Raw genomic sequence first — 15868 nt, forward strand, 5'->3', positions numbered from 1 at the left:
AAGGAACCCCCCCAAAAAAAAAATTTCTCTTGCACATGATTGTATGATAAAATCAGCAGATCTTCCCCTCATTTCAGATCTTCCCCTCAGATTTACAGCGACTGCACTTCCAACAAGTGCACTTGCAGTGCAATTTATAAAGTGCACTTTGCACTAGTAGTTTGCACTTGAATTGCAAAATGATTTAGCCTTTTGTAAATAACCCACATAGTCTTTTTGACCTGTACCTGCCTACTCACAAACCAAATGTCCTTTTTGAATCAAAACACATAGGGGTTTATTTACTAAAGGCAAGTCCACTTTGCACTACAAGTGCACTGCAAGTGAGCTTGGAAGTTCATTGCAAGTGCACTTGGAAGTGCAGTCACTGTAGATCTGAGGGGAAGATAGAAATTAGGGGAAGCTGATTTCTATAATCCAATCATGTGCAAGCAAAAATTCTGTTTTTTATTGTCCTTACATGTCCCCCTCAGATCTACAGTGACTGTCCTTCCAAGTATACTTGCAGTGCAATTGTATTGCAAAGTGGATTTGCCTTTAGTAAATAACCCCCTATGTGTAACAAAATTAACCTTACACTCTGTGTAAGGTTATTGCTCCACTTATTATAATGTGGGGGCTATTTACTAAAGGCTAATCCACAATGCACTTGGAAGTGCATTGCAAGTGCACTTGGAAGTGCAGTTACTGTAGATCTAAGGGGGACATGCAAGGACAATAAAAAACAGCATTTTTGCTTGCACATGATTGGATGATAAAATCAGCAGAGCTTCCTCTAATTTTAGAGCTTCCCCTCTGATCTATTGTGATCTACAGCGACTGAACTTACAAGTGCACTTGTAGTGCAGAGTGGGTTTGCCTTTAGTAAATCAACCCCATAGTCAATAATGTAAGGTAAAGAAAATATCCATTTATTTTGGTAAAAAAAGAAATGAGGAAGGCAACACTGGAGACACTTTTGGAATGCGTGAAGCCTTTTGTCCCCCAGGACACACATCAAGTTTTTTGAAAATAAAATTGGTATCTTGCGACTAGGGAGCACAATCAGAAGTCAGACCAGACAGAAGCCAGGCAATCACCTTCGACTCTTCCGTGGAGCCTTCCCTGCACGCTGCCCTGCAGCCTTTCCTCCACGCTTCTCTGCAGCCTTCCTTGAAGGCTGTGCCTCTGGTGGTGTACTTGGGGCAGGAGGAGGGGGAGGAGGAGTAGCAGGAGGAGTGGCTTCATCTGCTATATAGGTTGTTTGAGTAAGCTCACCTCTCAAGCCCTTCTGATATGCTTGAAAAATAAGACCCTCACAGAGGAGGCGTTGCCCCTTTTCTAGTTCCAGCAACCTGGTGGCCATATATGTTCCATAGGCCTCTTCAGCATTGGGTGGTGTGCTCAGGATTTGGCTGGCTTCGCGAATGAGGGCTAGTGATTCCTCCTCTGTTCGAGTCATCTTCCTGGGCCTTTTGGTGGTAATGCGGAGGGGAGGCACCTGACATTCCGTGAGGCTTCTACTGGGCCCAGCCACCTCCTCTCTCCCACTGGGCACGGCCTCCTCCTGGCTGAGCTCATCCTGGGTAAAAAAAAGGGACATACCGGTAGTTGTAATTTTTGGTTACGCAATCACACATAATTTTCAGCTCATGACTTGCAAATATAATTCTAAACAAATAGTAAAGGCTATCTTTTTGACCCCACCATTATTGTAGCTGCTCACCAATATTTGAAGTATATTTTTGGCCACTACTGTCTAGTGATATGTCTACATATTAATAATTGTGATGAAGTCATTTTTGGTGAAGCACTTCAAAATTTTTTACATTTACATCATTAATATTTACACAATACCAAATTCACCAAAAAAGTATACCTGGCTGAAGCTGGGCGCATCCACTTCATCAAGGATGAAAGGGCCCAGTTCTTCCTGGGACTCCTCAGCTGGGGTGGAGGGAAGGCTGGAGGGAAGGGTGGAGGGAAGGGTTGAAAGTGATGCTTTGCTTCTGTCTGGTCATCCAGAAATCGCAGTTTTTGGTAGTACCACAGCTGGGGGACATAAACCTGGTCTGCTGCTGCTCCTGATCGGAGGAAATCCTGGATCTTATTGTGTTCCCGCCTGTACATATTGTGCAAGATACTTATTTTACTGTGCAGAAACTTAAGGTCTGCCTGGGGGACTCGAGTCGTCACAAATTTCAAGTGTGCCCAGTGTTGCCTTCCTTACATCTCTATTAGAATATAATGGGTGCTTGACCTCCCACAGGTTTCTTTTTTCTTGATACAGATCAATGAAACGTGTCAAAAATTCAGCCTCCTAAAGGGATTCATTTTTTCTGAAAGACAAGACACAAGATAAAAACTGTAATGTCAGTCCAAACTCCCTGTATTATTTTTTGCAGAATCTAGGGTACACATAGACACACACACACCAAACACATTCCCCAAACACACACCCATGTTTAATATTACCTTCATTTCTGATGCTCGCTACTTCCGCTCGGACATACGTAGGCCAGCGTAATAGCTTTATATACACTGCGCATGTGTCATGCTACGCCTGCATCGCCCGTCCCTGATGTTCTTTAGTACGATTTGTCCCCGCCCCTTCACTCTTCGTTGCGCAGTGGCAGGATATAGAGAAAGATGGTGGAGAAATTATTAACTAGCGCGGAGGAAAGCCTGGAGCCACAACCATCCAGATCCAGGAGGAGATAAAAGGCCACCAACATGGCCTTTGAAGAGATGGTGGAGATGGTGTCCATATTGAGAAGGGAGGACTATGATGGCAAAAAAGGACCGTACACCCGACTGAATATGCGGAAGGACAAAATAATGGCCTCAGTTGTCACCGCTCTTGACCAAAAATTTGGCATTAAACGGGCTAAAGAACAATTGAGGATGTGGTGGTCTGACCTCAAAACTAGGGAGCCTGAACAATATTGGCGAATCAAGAAGCTGCTTTAAAAAAGTAAGTACTTGTTGTGTGTTCCTATTGAGATACTTAACTTGCATGCTAATCCATATGCTTTTTATTTATACAGCATCATTCGTAAAGACCATTCTTTTGAAAATACATATGATACTAAGAAAATGACTGTTTTTTTTTCGCCAAATACGATGGTACAGGGTTGGACATACATTTAGGTTGATAATTTGTCGTATTCCAAAATGTGGTGATGTTGTGTAGATGTGTTTGAAACTATAATGCTTCTTCAAAATTGATTCAGTGTAATGTAAGGACAGGAAACAGCAGCTGTTTCCACATCTGGACTCACAAGCACTGGTGTACTATGTGACACCAGATGCAATTTTTGAGGGTAATACACATAGGGGATAATTGAGATGTCTGCATCTGTGAAACTTGCATGAAAATGTGTATTGTTTAGCATTTTTAGTCAGAGTGAATTTTAATCCTGTCAATTGTTAAAATGACAATTGTCCTCAACTTTTTTTTTTTTTCCTTGTCAAAAGAAGTTTATTGAGTATACAATGTTATAAAGATACATAAAGTACGTTTACAAGGATCTATAAAGTAAGCTCATTGTTTTACAGTAGGGTTTATATAGGTAAATATCATGAAATTTCAAATATTAAACATTGGGTTCACGTAAACCTAAATTAAAGATATATATCATTTCCTTAGTTACTTTTGTAGGTATTTAAATGATTTATACCTACTATACATATTGTTTACAAGTAGAGTGTATATAGGTCAAATAAATTCTGATAATGAGCTTTAATCGTAAGGTGGAGAAAAGGAAAGAGAAAGAAGAAAAAGGGTTGAAAGGTAGAGGTATGGTCCACAAGGTTGTCCCGCTCGTCAGTTTATTATTCTTTTTAGTTCTCTTTGAAGCCTTAGAATGGGTGTCTCTGTAAGTCATTTAATCTGTTACCATGGCAACAGGACAGAGTCATTGAAGTTTGACAGGAACTGTTGTTTTATCCAAGGATGCCAAAGTTTTTCAAATTTTGGAATTTGATTTTGATCGATGGCTACCATCTTAGCATGGGACATTGTATTATTCATTCTGTGAATTGTTTCTGCTAGTACCAATGTAGGAGATTTCCATGCCTTGGCCACTGTTTGTTTTGCAGCCGTTATTAGTTGGATCATAAGTTTGAATTGAGAGAGTGTTAACCATTCCGGTTTTAGATTAAGTAAAGTTAAATATGGATCTGGTTGTATTATTTTTTTAAATATTTTAGATGCAATCACGAAGACTTCCTTCCAGAAGGTTTGGATTACTGGGCACGTCCACCATATGTGTAAATATGTGCCTATTTCTGGGCATCCTCGAAAACAAAGAGCTGAGGTATTAGGTGAATATTTTGCCACTCTAGCGGGTACAAGGTACCAGCGAGTTAGGACTTTATAATTTGTCTCCAGTGCTAAGATGTTGGGTGAAGATGACTTAGATGTGAGCCATATGTTAGACCAGTCCGTGTCTTCTAAAGTTCGTCCCAGGTCCTCCTCCCACCTCTGAACGTAAGAGGGTCTATTGAGATTTGCTACTCCATATAATTGATTATAAAGTGATGAAATTGTACCTTTAGCAAATGGATCTTTTGTACAGATTAATTCAAAAATGGATAATTGGGATAATGGTGTATCCCCCTTTAGGAATGGTGTATAGAAATTTTTGATTTGGAGATATCTAAATATCTCAGAGTTTGGTAGATCATATTTTTCTCTAAGCGATGGGAATGAAAGGAATGATTTAGATGCTATGAAGTCATTTAGTGTCTGAATGCCTGATGTTGTCCAAGCTTTAAAAGAATTTGGGTAGATCCATGCCGGATAAAAGGCCGGATTTCTGATAAAAGAAAGGAGAGGATTGTGTGGAGATTGTAACTGATATTTGGTTTTTAGTTTATCCCAGAGAGATAAGAAGTGTTTAGTTATGGGATTATGAATTTTAAAGCAGTCTTTAGGATCAAGCCATAATACATTTGATATTAATAGAGGGTCATTTTCTGAAGCCTCTATAAATACCCATAATGGGATTTCCTGTTTTGCATGGTATTTGGACAGACTGGCCAAATGTGCCGTTCTGTAGTAGTTAGTAAAATTAGGGTATCCCAGGCCTCCTTTATTTTTGGGAAGATGTAGTGTGTGTATAGGTATACGTGGTTTAGAAGAGCCCCATATAAACGAAGTTGCTCTTTTTTGTACTATTCTCAAAAAATAGGAAGGAATTGGAATAGGGAGGACTCTGAATAGATAAAGCAATTTGGGTAGAATAGTCATTTTGATTGCATTAATCTTCCCCATCCAGGATAAAGGAAGTTGCAACCATTGTTTTATTAGATTTGTGATCTGTCTTAATACAGGAGGATAATTGGTTGAGAATAAGTCAGAATGAGAGGCTGTTAAATGAATTCCAAGATATGGGATTGATTTTTCTGCCCATGTGAATGGGAGTGCAGCCCTAGCTGGGATCAATTCCATGTTTGTGAGTGAAATATTAAGCACTAGGCATTTCTTAGGATTAATCATAAGGCCGGATAGGGCTGCAAATCCATCAAGAGCTGGTATTAAGTTAGGACCAGAGACCTGTGGTGATGATAGAAAAAGTAATATATCGTCTGCAAATATACATAATTTGTGTGTAATACCTCCTACTTCAATGCCAGTTATAGTTTGGTTTGTTCTGATATATTGGGCCATGGGTTCGAGTATAAGGGCAAATAATAAGGGAGATAATGGGCAACCCTGTCGGGTACCTCTTTCGATATTAAAGGCTTCAGATTTGTATCCAGCATATTTTATATAGGCTTTGGGTTTATTATATAATGCTTTGATCCATGTTAAAAAGTGGGGTCCAAAACCTCATTTTTGTAATGAATATTGCATATATTGCCAGGATACTGTGTCAAATGCCCTCTTAATATCGAGAGATAGAAAACATAAAGGGATTTTCCGTTTTTTAGCAATATGTGCCAATAACACTGCCCTGCGTATATTATCGCCTGCCTGTCTATTTGGCATGAAGCCTACTTGATCTCTATGTATTAATTTTCCTATAATGCTATTGAGGCGTTTTGCTATTATTTTTGCTAATAATTTAATATCGAGGTTTAACAGAGAGATAGGCCGATAATTCACACAGGAAGTATCATCAGAAAGGGGTTTTGGGATCATACAAACAATTGCCATTAGTGTTTCTTGCCGAAAAGAATGTCCATCTAGAAGTTTGTTAAAAGTTTCAGTGAGAATGGGAGAGAGAATTTCTGAGAATGTTTTATAGTATAAAGCCGAGTAGCCGTCTGGGCCTGGTCTTTTGTTAAGTTTTAGGTCTTTTATGGCGTTAGCAACTTCATCTATAGTTATAGGCTCATCCAAACTGCTTTTTTGATTCTGAGATAACTCAGGTAAGGTTATTTTTGAGAAGAAGGATTCAGCCTCTGTAGGATTAAATTCATTGTTTGTCTTGTATAAAGTTGCGAGATGTGAGTGAAATTTATGGACTATTTTAACTGGATTACAAGTGTAAACATTTTTTGATAATTTCAAACGTCCATGGCAATAGATCAAATAGTTTTGACTTACTTTTTGTTATGCAGAGCTGACTGCGCAGATCAACCTGTGTGGACTGAAGAGATGAATAGATAGAAAAGAAACCAGTGAATTCTGGAGTAAAGAGTAAACAAAAAACATATGAGATTAGATGATACATTGTATAAATTATTTTTTGCAAGTAATCAAAATTTACCCGTGAAAGAGAATAAATATCTCTCTCAGGGGAATAAGTGCCTTCGTCACACTCCCACATAATATGGTTGGGAGAATGAGGAGGGCTAATGGGGGTACACGGATCTTCCGCTTACAGGAGAGAAGTGCTATGTCAAAAGACATCAAAATGATGTTTCATTAGTTGGAGTGCAGAATATAGTTTTTGTTGAAATTATTTATTCCAGGGTGGTTGTATATGGTTAGTCTTGCCCTAGGCTAAATAATTCAGTTAGAAAGGTACTGTTAATAACTTTGGTATTGATGAAGATAGTTTGAATTATTTTGGGATTTTAACCCTTTTAGAGTAAACAATTACATATTTTATTCATATGTAACTGTTTAGATATGTTAACTCATAAAATTGAGGTTGTATTGCTACAGATTAGAATAAACAAAAACATAATTCTAGGAACTAGTTAGGTAATAATATATTTGTTTTAAGAAAAGAAAGAAAAAAAAAAAAAAAAAAGCTTCCATTACTTCTGGATTATTGAACATATTTGTCCTAAAAAGTAATAAATCTATTGTTATTACCTGATAATATATAACTGAACAAGAATTTCCTTATTTCACTTATATATTCTAAGGCTATATGAATCAGAAGTAATAAGAAATATAACTGGAATGTAACATGATCCCACACAGTGTGTGACTATCAGAATGCAGTTACATTCAGTTATAAATATAGGTTTTTTATAGAGAACCATCTCTTAGTATAATAAATGAAGAGATATCAGGAATTAGGATGTCAGTCCATTGAATCTTCTTGGTCCATGGATGATGTGGCATAACGGCTTCTTTTGTGAGAATGATGATTCCCATTTTGTTCTGGAATTTTCTGGGTGCTGCCTGAAGGTGAAGATGATGCCATTCTTCTGCGTGTGGGAGTGTTGCTGCTTGTGGGTTCTGTCAGATTTAATTTTAAAAGGGTTTGTTGTAGTTCATCTGCTGATCTGCTTCTGTAAATTGTACCTTGGTAGTTAAATCTGACTGAAAAGGGGAAGCCCCATTGATACATAATGTTGTGGCGTTGCAGTTCCATTAGTTGGGGTTTCATGGATCGTCTTTTAGTAATAGTAAGTTGGGATAGGTCAGCAAAAATTTGATAATTGTGTCCTTGAAAATTAAGTTCCTTTTTTTCTCTTGCAGCAATTAGTATTTGTTATTTTGTTCTGTAAAAATGAAATTTTGTGATTATATCACGTGGGGGTCCATCTTTCTTTTTGGCTGTGAGGGCTCTGTGTACTCTGTCCAGTTCTAAACGTTCAATAGGGATATCTGGCTTTAGTTCTTGTAATAGAGCAGTAATAGTAGATTGCAGGTCTGTCACAGTTTCAGGTATTCCCCTTATGCGCAAGTTTGAACGTCTGGCTCTATTTTCGTAATCTTCGAGCTTAGTTTGAAGTATTAAATTCTCTTTTTTTAATTGTTCCAATTCTGTTATATTTTCTTGGGTTGTAATTTCAATTTCATCCATTTTTATTTCTAAGGCTGCGGTGCGGTTTCCCAGCTCTCTTATTTCTTTGGTTAGGCTGTTTGTTATTTGGTCTGAGGTTTGTTTTAAAGCCTTATGAAGCATCTTTTCAAATTGTAATAATATTACTGGGGATACTGAGGAGGCTTGTGGAGAAGTTTGTGAGAGGATTTGTTCTGTATCTGACTCAAATGGAGAGTCTTGCTGTGACATTTTCTGTCTGTGAGAGCGCCCTGATGCTGTATCTTGTGAGGTGACTGGAGCTGCTTCAGCTGCAGTGAGTGCCTGTGAGCTCTTTGTGAGGTGATTTTTATTTCTGCCACGGTTTCCTCCCAGTACCATATTTCCTGCCCAAACTTTCACAGTTTGTTCCCTGGGGCAAAAAGGTTCAAATGGATACATTTTGAGCCTGCAGGCTCCGCTTTGTCCTTCTCTTCTCTCCTCAGCGGTGTGGAGCTCTAACAATGCATGTCTGCTCCGCTAGGCTCCGCCTCCTCTTGTCCTCAACTTCTAACCAACGTTTCATATTCCTTTTTCATGACTGAAATATCACTTTTTTTAACTATACCTTTTGTTTAATTCTCATAGGGGAGAAAAGAGGCAGACAACAGTCCAAGGACCCCAGGACCCCCCCAAGTCACCAGCCTGAAGCAGGAACTACCCCAAGCCCCAGCCCAAGACCACGCCCACCCGACGAGCTGAAGGAAGGAGAGGTGGAGGAAGTGTGTGATATTTCCACCCCACCAAGTGAGTGACTGACACACCAGCTTAAGTTAGTCTATTTAGGCGTGCATATTTTTCAAAATTTTTTTTTACACACATTTTAGGTGATGTTCTGGTTGTGGAAGGCCAAGCGGCGGAGCCATTTAGCACAGACAGTGCACAAAGACTGATTGGGCAGATAATGGTGTGGAATGGCCAAATTGACAGCATGAGAAATCTGCTGGACAGCATGCAGCAGGACATGAAGAACATGATTGATATTTTGGGCAGAATCTAATAACTTTTTGCCTAAAAACATCAATCATGTTCTTCATTTCATTGTCAAGTTTTATTTTTTTTTAAATGTTTGAAGTTGTTAAATACTAATCTAAAAATTTAGCAGATGCACACGGTGTGTCATCATGTGCTATCTTCCATCAGGGGATATCAATGTACTTGTTTTGTGTTTGCAACCCCTTCATCAGAATAATGTTAGTTTGTGAGAGGAACAAAGGGATTGCATACACAAAACACGTCCATTGCTCCCCCATGATGGGATATAGCACATGTTGACTTGAACCTTTTTTACTCCCAAATTGTGAGCATCTGCAAATTTTTTGTTTTACATGGGTGACATCACCAACACCATTATTAACATGTTGAACTTTGTAAGTTCCTGTTATTTTTGGTTCTTATGTTTTTAAAAACTCTGTTGTCAAGCCTAATTTTGTAAACAATGTATATTTTTTACAAATATGCCTAAACTAAAAAAAAAAATATTGTTCCTAAAAAAAACCGAAAAAAACCATCAACACGTTCAAACAAAATGCACCTTTCAATGTGCACACAGTAAAATGTTTTTACTACTACAATGTGTGTGGCTTATTATTTATCAATAACAGTTTGTTATTTTTTTGTGTGATTACAGTGACAAAGGGCCTTATTAACTAAAGGGAAACGCACTTGCCACTACAAGTGCACTAGGAGACAGACAAAACTAAATGCAAACAAGAATCAAAACAAGAGATTCTTGCCAATTTTTTTTAATTTTTTTAAATAAAAGATTAAAGCTATTGTTGCATTGCAATGGCCCCCCGACCATTAAAATAATTGACATATCTGTCACACACTTGATGGGCGTTTTGGGGGGCCAAGCCAGTACGGCCACTATCCAGGCCTGTGAGTGGATCTTCACCACTAAGTCCGGCCTCAGGCCCAACTTAGGTAAGATATGTCGATGAATGACGTCTCAAAAAATTATGCAGAATGCAGCAAGCCATGATGACATAATTGATCTTGTATTCTGCAAGATTTATTGCCGAGAGGAACAAATGGAACAGGCCGGCCAGAATCCCAAAGGCATTCTCCACAACTCTTCTTGCTCTGGCCAGCTGGTAATTAAATACCCTCCTCTCAGGGGTAAGGACCCTTTGGGGGAATGGCCTCATCGTGTGCTCGCCGAGAGCAAATGCTTCATCAGCGATGAAAACTGAGGGGAGTCCATCCAAGTTCTGGTCATCAGGTGGCAATCCCAGGCCACCAGTCTGAAGATGCTGCACAGCTCGGTCTGTGCAAAGACTCCTCCATCCGACATCCGGCCGTTCTTCCCCACGTCCACGAACATAAATTCCAATTGTGCCAAGACCACCGCCATCAAAACTACTCTATGAAACCCCTTATGGTTATAGTAATAAGACCCCGAATGGGGTGGTGGCACAATGCGGACATGCTTCCCATTGATTGCCCTGACACAGTTGGGAAAGTCCCAACGGTCAGTGAACTGGGAGGCCACAGTCTGCCATTCCTGTGTGTTCTAAGGAAACTGTGAAATCAAACAAGAAAAAAAAAAAAAGTACTTTTAAACATAACTTTGATATCAGATTACACAAAACATTCTTGAACACCAGCAGTCAAACATTATTAATATGTGTGATTTTTATAAAAAAATAAAAAAAACATAAGGCCCACTTATAAGATTACTCACCCCCTCTGATGGACCATTGATCAATTTGTATGTGGGGGGAGGGGTTCTAATTTGGGCCAAGAACACACCTGACAGTTGCAAACATTTTAGGGGGTGGGGGAGGGGTTCTAATTTGGGCAAAAAACACACCTGACAGTTGCAAACATTTGAGGGGGTGCGGGAGGGGTTCTAATTTGGGCAAAAAACACATCTGACAGTTGCAAACATTTGAGGGGGTGGGGGAGGGGTTCTAATTTGGGCAAAAAACACACCTGACAGTTGCAAACATTTGAGGGGGTGGGGGGGGTAAAACAGTACAATGGAGCTGACAATATACATTGTTCAAGGGACTATAGGCTAGAGGTACAAATGGACCCAGGATTGCATGGTGAGGAGGTTATTGAAGGTAAATATGCGTATAGGCCAAAAAATGATTAATGTAAAAAAACAGGCATGCATGAAGATAAAGGGGACATTCACAGCATATTCCAAGAATCGTAATTAGGTAACAAGGACATTTAGACAATACATTAGCAAACATTAAATGCATATCATGTAATGTTAATGGATAAAACTTACCTTCATATAGTCCTTCTGCAGGACCTGAATTATAGCAGAACAGGTCTCTGGGATTATGATCCCCAGAGCCTGGGGGGAGATGCCTGTCGAGAACTTCAAGTCCTGAAGACTTCTCCCAGTCGCCAAGTAACGTAAAGTGGCGGCTAGCCTCTGCTCTGCAGTGATGGCTTGCCTCATGCAGGTATCCTGCCTGCATATATAAGGGGTCAGCATAGACAGCAGACGTTCAAAAACGGGGTCCGTCATCCTGAGATAATTCCTGAAATCCTCAGGATTATTCTCACGGATCTCACGGAGCAAAGGCATGTGCGAGAATTGGTCACGCTGCCGCAACCAATTCTTCGTCCATGAACTCCTCCTCGCCCTGTTCATGGACTGGACTCGGGTCAAAGTATTAACCCCAACACGAAGTCCCCACTCAGCATGAACTCGAGAATGAGTACGTCCACGCAACATGGCTTCAAAACGGTCGGCTGGTCAAACAAACAAACTTAGAACAAACGCACTGAAGAACAGCAAGGCCTATGAAGAGCGACCTAAACGAGTGGGAACCAGGAACGAGCGGACCAGAACGACCTGCTAGGCAGGTTACGAACTGACCAACACGCACTGAAAACCAGATACAAACCTCACAAGCACAAACTGAACTGCAGAAAATGATCGAAATAAGCTGAAGTGTGAAAAGCGCAAATCGTCTCTAACCAAACTTCTACTAACACGAGATAAACACGAGATTAGCAGAAGGAGCCCAAAGGGTGGCGTAGTGGGGCTTGAACTTCCTTTTTCTAGTCCCGTCGTACGTGCTGTACGTCACTGCGTTCAAAACCATCGGACTTTTGGAGTGATCGTGTGTGTCCAAGTCCGTCCGTTTGTAAGTCCGGTGCACCTATGCTACAAAGTCCATCGGAAAGATCGCCGGACCAAGTATTCCGGAAAGTCTGCTCGTGTGTACGCGGCATAAGGCAATGTAAGGACTCAGTGACAGCCGTGGATAACAAAAACATAAGTAACTGGCAACATATATATATATATATATATATATATATATATATATATATATACATATATATATATACATATATATATATATATATATATATATATATATATATATATATATACATATCTTTAACACTGGTGTACAAAATCCTTTAACAGTCCTTATCAGAACCTAAAGTGATACCGTTGGGCCAAGCTGAGCATTACCGGACCCTCCTGTGTCTCGTCCTGCATCAGCGGTGTGGCCCTTCAAACAAGGATTTCCGCTGTGGGTGGGAACATCAAGTGGGCCTGCAGATATGTATAAGGTGATTACCATTGTGTTCGGGGTGTGGGGAGGTATCCTCATCAACTAAGGTGTTACCTGTGAAGGCTGTGAAGCGGTCTGTCATCTTAGTGATGTTGCCCCTTTGCATTGTGTAAGTGGAGTGGGGCTATGCAGGTCATGGCAAGCTCAAAGTACATGCATGTGAGATATTTGTCATGCTATCATAACGGATCTATGCCTTCCTTTATGGCTCTAATAGGAGGAGGGAGAGGAGAGGAGAGTCCCTCTCTGTACGTGAAAAAGAGCACAGATTCAGAGGTCATGAATGCCTAGGCATATGGGTCTATAGAAGCCCCATTGTTGTAATCAGAAAAGGGGGCGTAAAGACTGAATAGTTTGTGCTGATGGATCGTAGAGCATTCCCCCCTCTATAGGGGAAGAGCCATTATTTTCAGGGAGTCTGCTCTGCCTCCCTTCCCTGCTCAGGCAGTAAACCATAGCATGCTACATTAAGTTAAATGTCTCAGCACAGCACCTTCCCCTGCATGGAGTGGAAGGGGCAGATTACTTGGCGTTGAGTCCATGTATGTGAGTAAATCACCTGTTAGTAGTGAAGGGAGGCGTTTTTTGCGGTACTCCCCTCACATCTGGGCATGTATGTATGTATGCTTGGGAGAAAAGAAACAATTGATTTCATAAGGCTAGAGTGATATAATAACAGCAGGTTATTGCGTCACATTAATTGTAAATTCATGGAGACCCCATGAGGGAAGGGGGGCCTGTATTGATTCTATTAGAAGAAACCCCAGCATACATCTCTGCAGAGTCACAGAATGCATATCCTACCTTATGGATTGCATGTTCATCAGCTTTTAGTTCTAGGAGCCCCCGTGGGAGGCTGAACAACCGTCATGCAGTACTCCCTAGCAGTTTGTCCCCCACACTTGCTCCAGTGTGCATGGAAGGTAGCAGACTAGGTGAAGCAAGTAAAATGGATGAAGGTTGACATCAATAGGCACTTCAGCTTGTAGTGTGATGCAGCCAAAGAACAGGAGAGCATCCGGAAAGGTAGTTGGTTAATGAAGCTTTCGGGCCCTCTAGCAGGCGGTGTCTACATGCAGTACAGTTGCCGTTATCAGCGTCGGTTGTATAGGGTCACTGAAGGTAACTGAGTGTTCTTGAATATAGCAAGGAAAAGAAAACATAACTACTTAAAGGAACTGTAGGAGTCCTACGACCTCTGCCAAGGATGAGCATCTGTGGTGCTGTTAGTTGTCACGCCGGGCCCTTCTAGGTCTAGGTGACTCGGTAGAGCTTGATCCATGAAGGGCACCTTGGATGAGATTGTGGGATCTGGTTCCCGATGGGGATCTCCATCTGCGGAATCGGGTGTCTTGCGTATTCATGGGTTCCTTGCGGCATGTGTCCCTTCTTGGTGGTGTGGTGGAATTCAGCATACCAGTTTGGGACATCTATCATTGGAATGCCTAAGGTGTCACAGAAAAGCTGGAGGTCCTCCGGCACTCTTAACAGCGGTGGCAAAGAGACAGAAGGGGAACTTCCATCTGTAATGAATGCCCTTAGAGTGCAGGACGTCAAGCAAAGGCTTTACGTCTTTATGGTGTTGCAGTGTGATGCTGGAGAGGTCTTGGTAAATGTGGATGTCTGCTCTCCCATATAAGAGCTGAATCCTATATCTGGCCTTTCTGAGTATCTCCTCCTTCAGCTTATACACCCCATTCCAAATTATTATGCAAATTCTATTTCAGTGTCACAAAGATTAAATATTTTGTTTTTCAGTTTAACTCATGGATGGCATTGTGTCTCAGGGCTCTTTTGATCACTGAAAACAATTTTGGACACCTGTGATAATTAGATTGCCAGGTGAGCCCAATTAAAGGAAAATCTACTAAAGAAGGGTGTTCCACATTATTAAGCAGAGCACCATTTTCAAGCAATATGGGGAAGAAAAAGGATCTCTCTGCTGCCGAAAAGAGTGAAATAGTTCAATTCTTTGGACGAGGTATGAAAACATTAGATATTTCACGAAAACTTAAGCGTGATCATTGCACTATTAAGAGATTTGTGGCTTATTCAGAGCACAGACGGGGTTCCTGCAGATAAAGGCACATTGAGGAAGATTTATGCCAGATCCATGCATCGGATCAAGAGAGCAGCTGCTAAAGCACCATTACATAAGCAGCAAACAGATATTTGAAGCTCTAAAGTGCAAATGCCAAAGTGCAATAATATGTGATTACACAGGAAATAATAATATGAGTGTAAAAGTGCAAATGCCAGTACATATAGTGAGACGTGGTTGGGATTATCCAGTATTACAAATGTAATTGTAATTATAAAAAAGGTATATAAAGCACAGGAAGTCCATGCGTAATAAGGTGAAAATAGATCATAAAAAATAAAGTGGTAGATAAGGTGAGCTGCTTTCTGTCAGGTTGGTACCAAAACAAGAGACATCAGAAACAAGTTGTCTGTAGTAATTCCAGAGTGATAAGATGGGTACTCTTATCAGCTGTTGTGGACCCACATGTTATACAACAGTGGGTCGGACAGGGTTGTGATCCAGCCGGATTTATGTCTGGTGTTGTGTGCAGGAGGTGGATCAGCTTCCCAGCAGCGAACTCCAAAGGCACTGTAGTATTCAGCTAGATGTACCTCAAGATAACTCTTTATGGGCTCCAACGGACAAACATAGGAAAAAGATGGAGGGCTCCAAATGGTGCAGGTCTATTGGAATATATCAAAAATGGCAAAAATGTAAAAGTGATCACAAAGTCATAAAAATGAATAAAAGGCAATGTGGGGTGCAGTAAATGCTGGGACCGACGCATTTTGACACTAAAGGTCTTCAACAGGGGCATTTCTCTGTCCCACTGAATAAATAACCTCCCTAACCAAGGACTGCTCAAGGAAAGGGAGGGATCGGAGGGAAGTTCAAAGGGTATGCCCTCCAAGCCTCTATCTCATTCAGAGCTGAATAAACACAAAAACCAAATGTATTCAGTATTTAAAAAACCTCTAACAAAATGTTTACCTTCATAAAACTAAAAATGAATATGTGCACCAAAAGGATTGAATGCACTAGAGAAACTGGACGTCTATAGATGTGTTGCTTACCTCACTTGGAAAGTACATCATCTGCAG

This window comes from Aquarana catesbeiana, linkage group LG11 (assembly GCF_042186555.1).
Source record: "Aquarana catesbeiana isolate 2022-GZ linkage group LG11, ASM4218655v1, whole genome shotgun sequence".
In the NCBI taxonomy this organism is placed as follows: domain Eukaryota; kingdom Metazoa; phylum Chordata; class Amphibia; order Anura; family Ranidae; genus Aquarana; species Aquarana catesbeiana.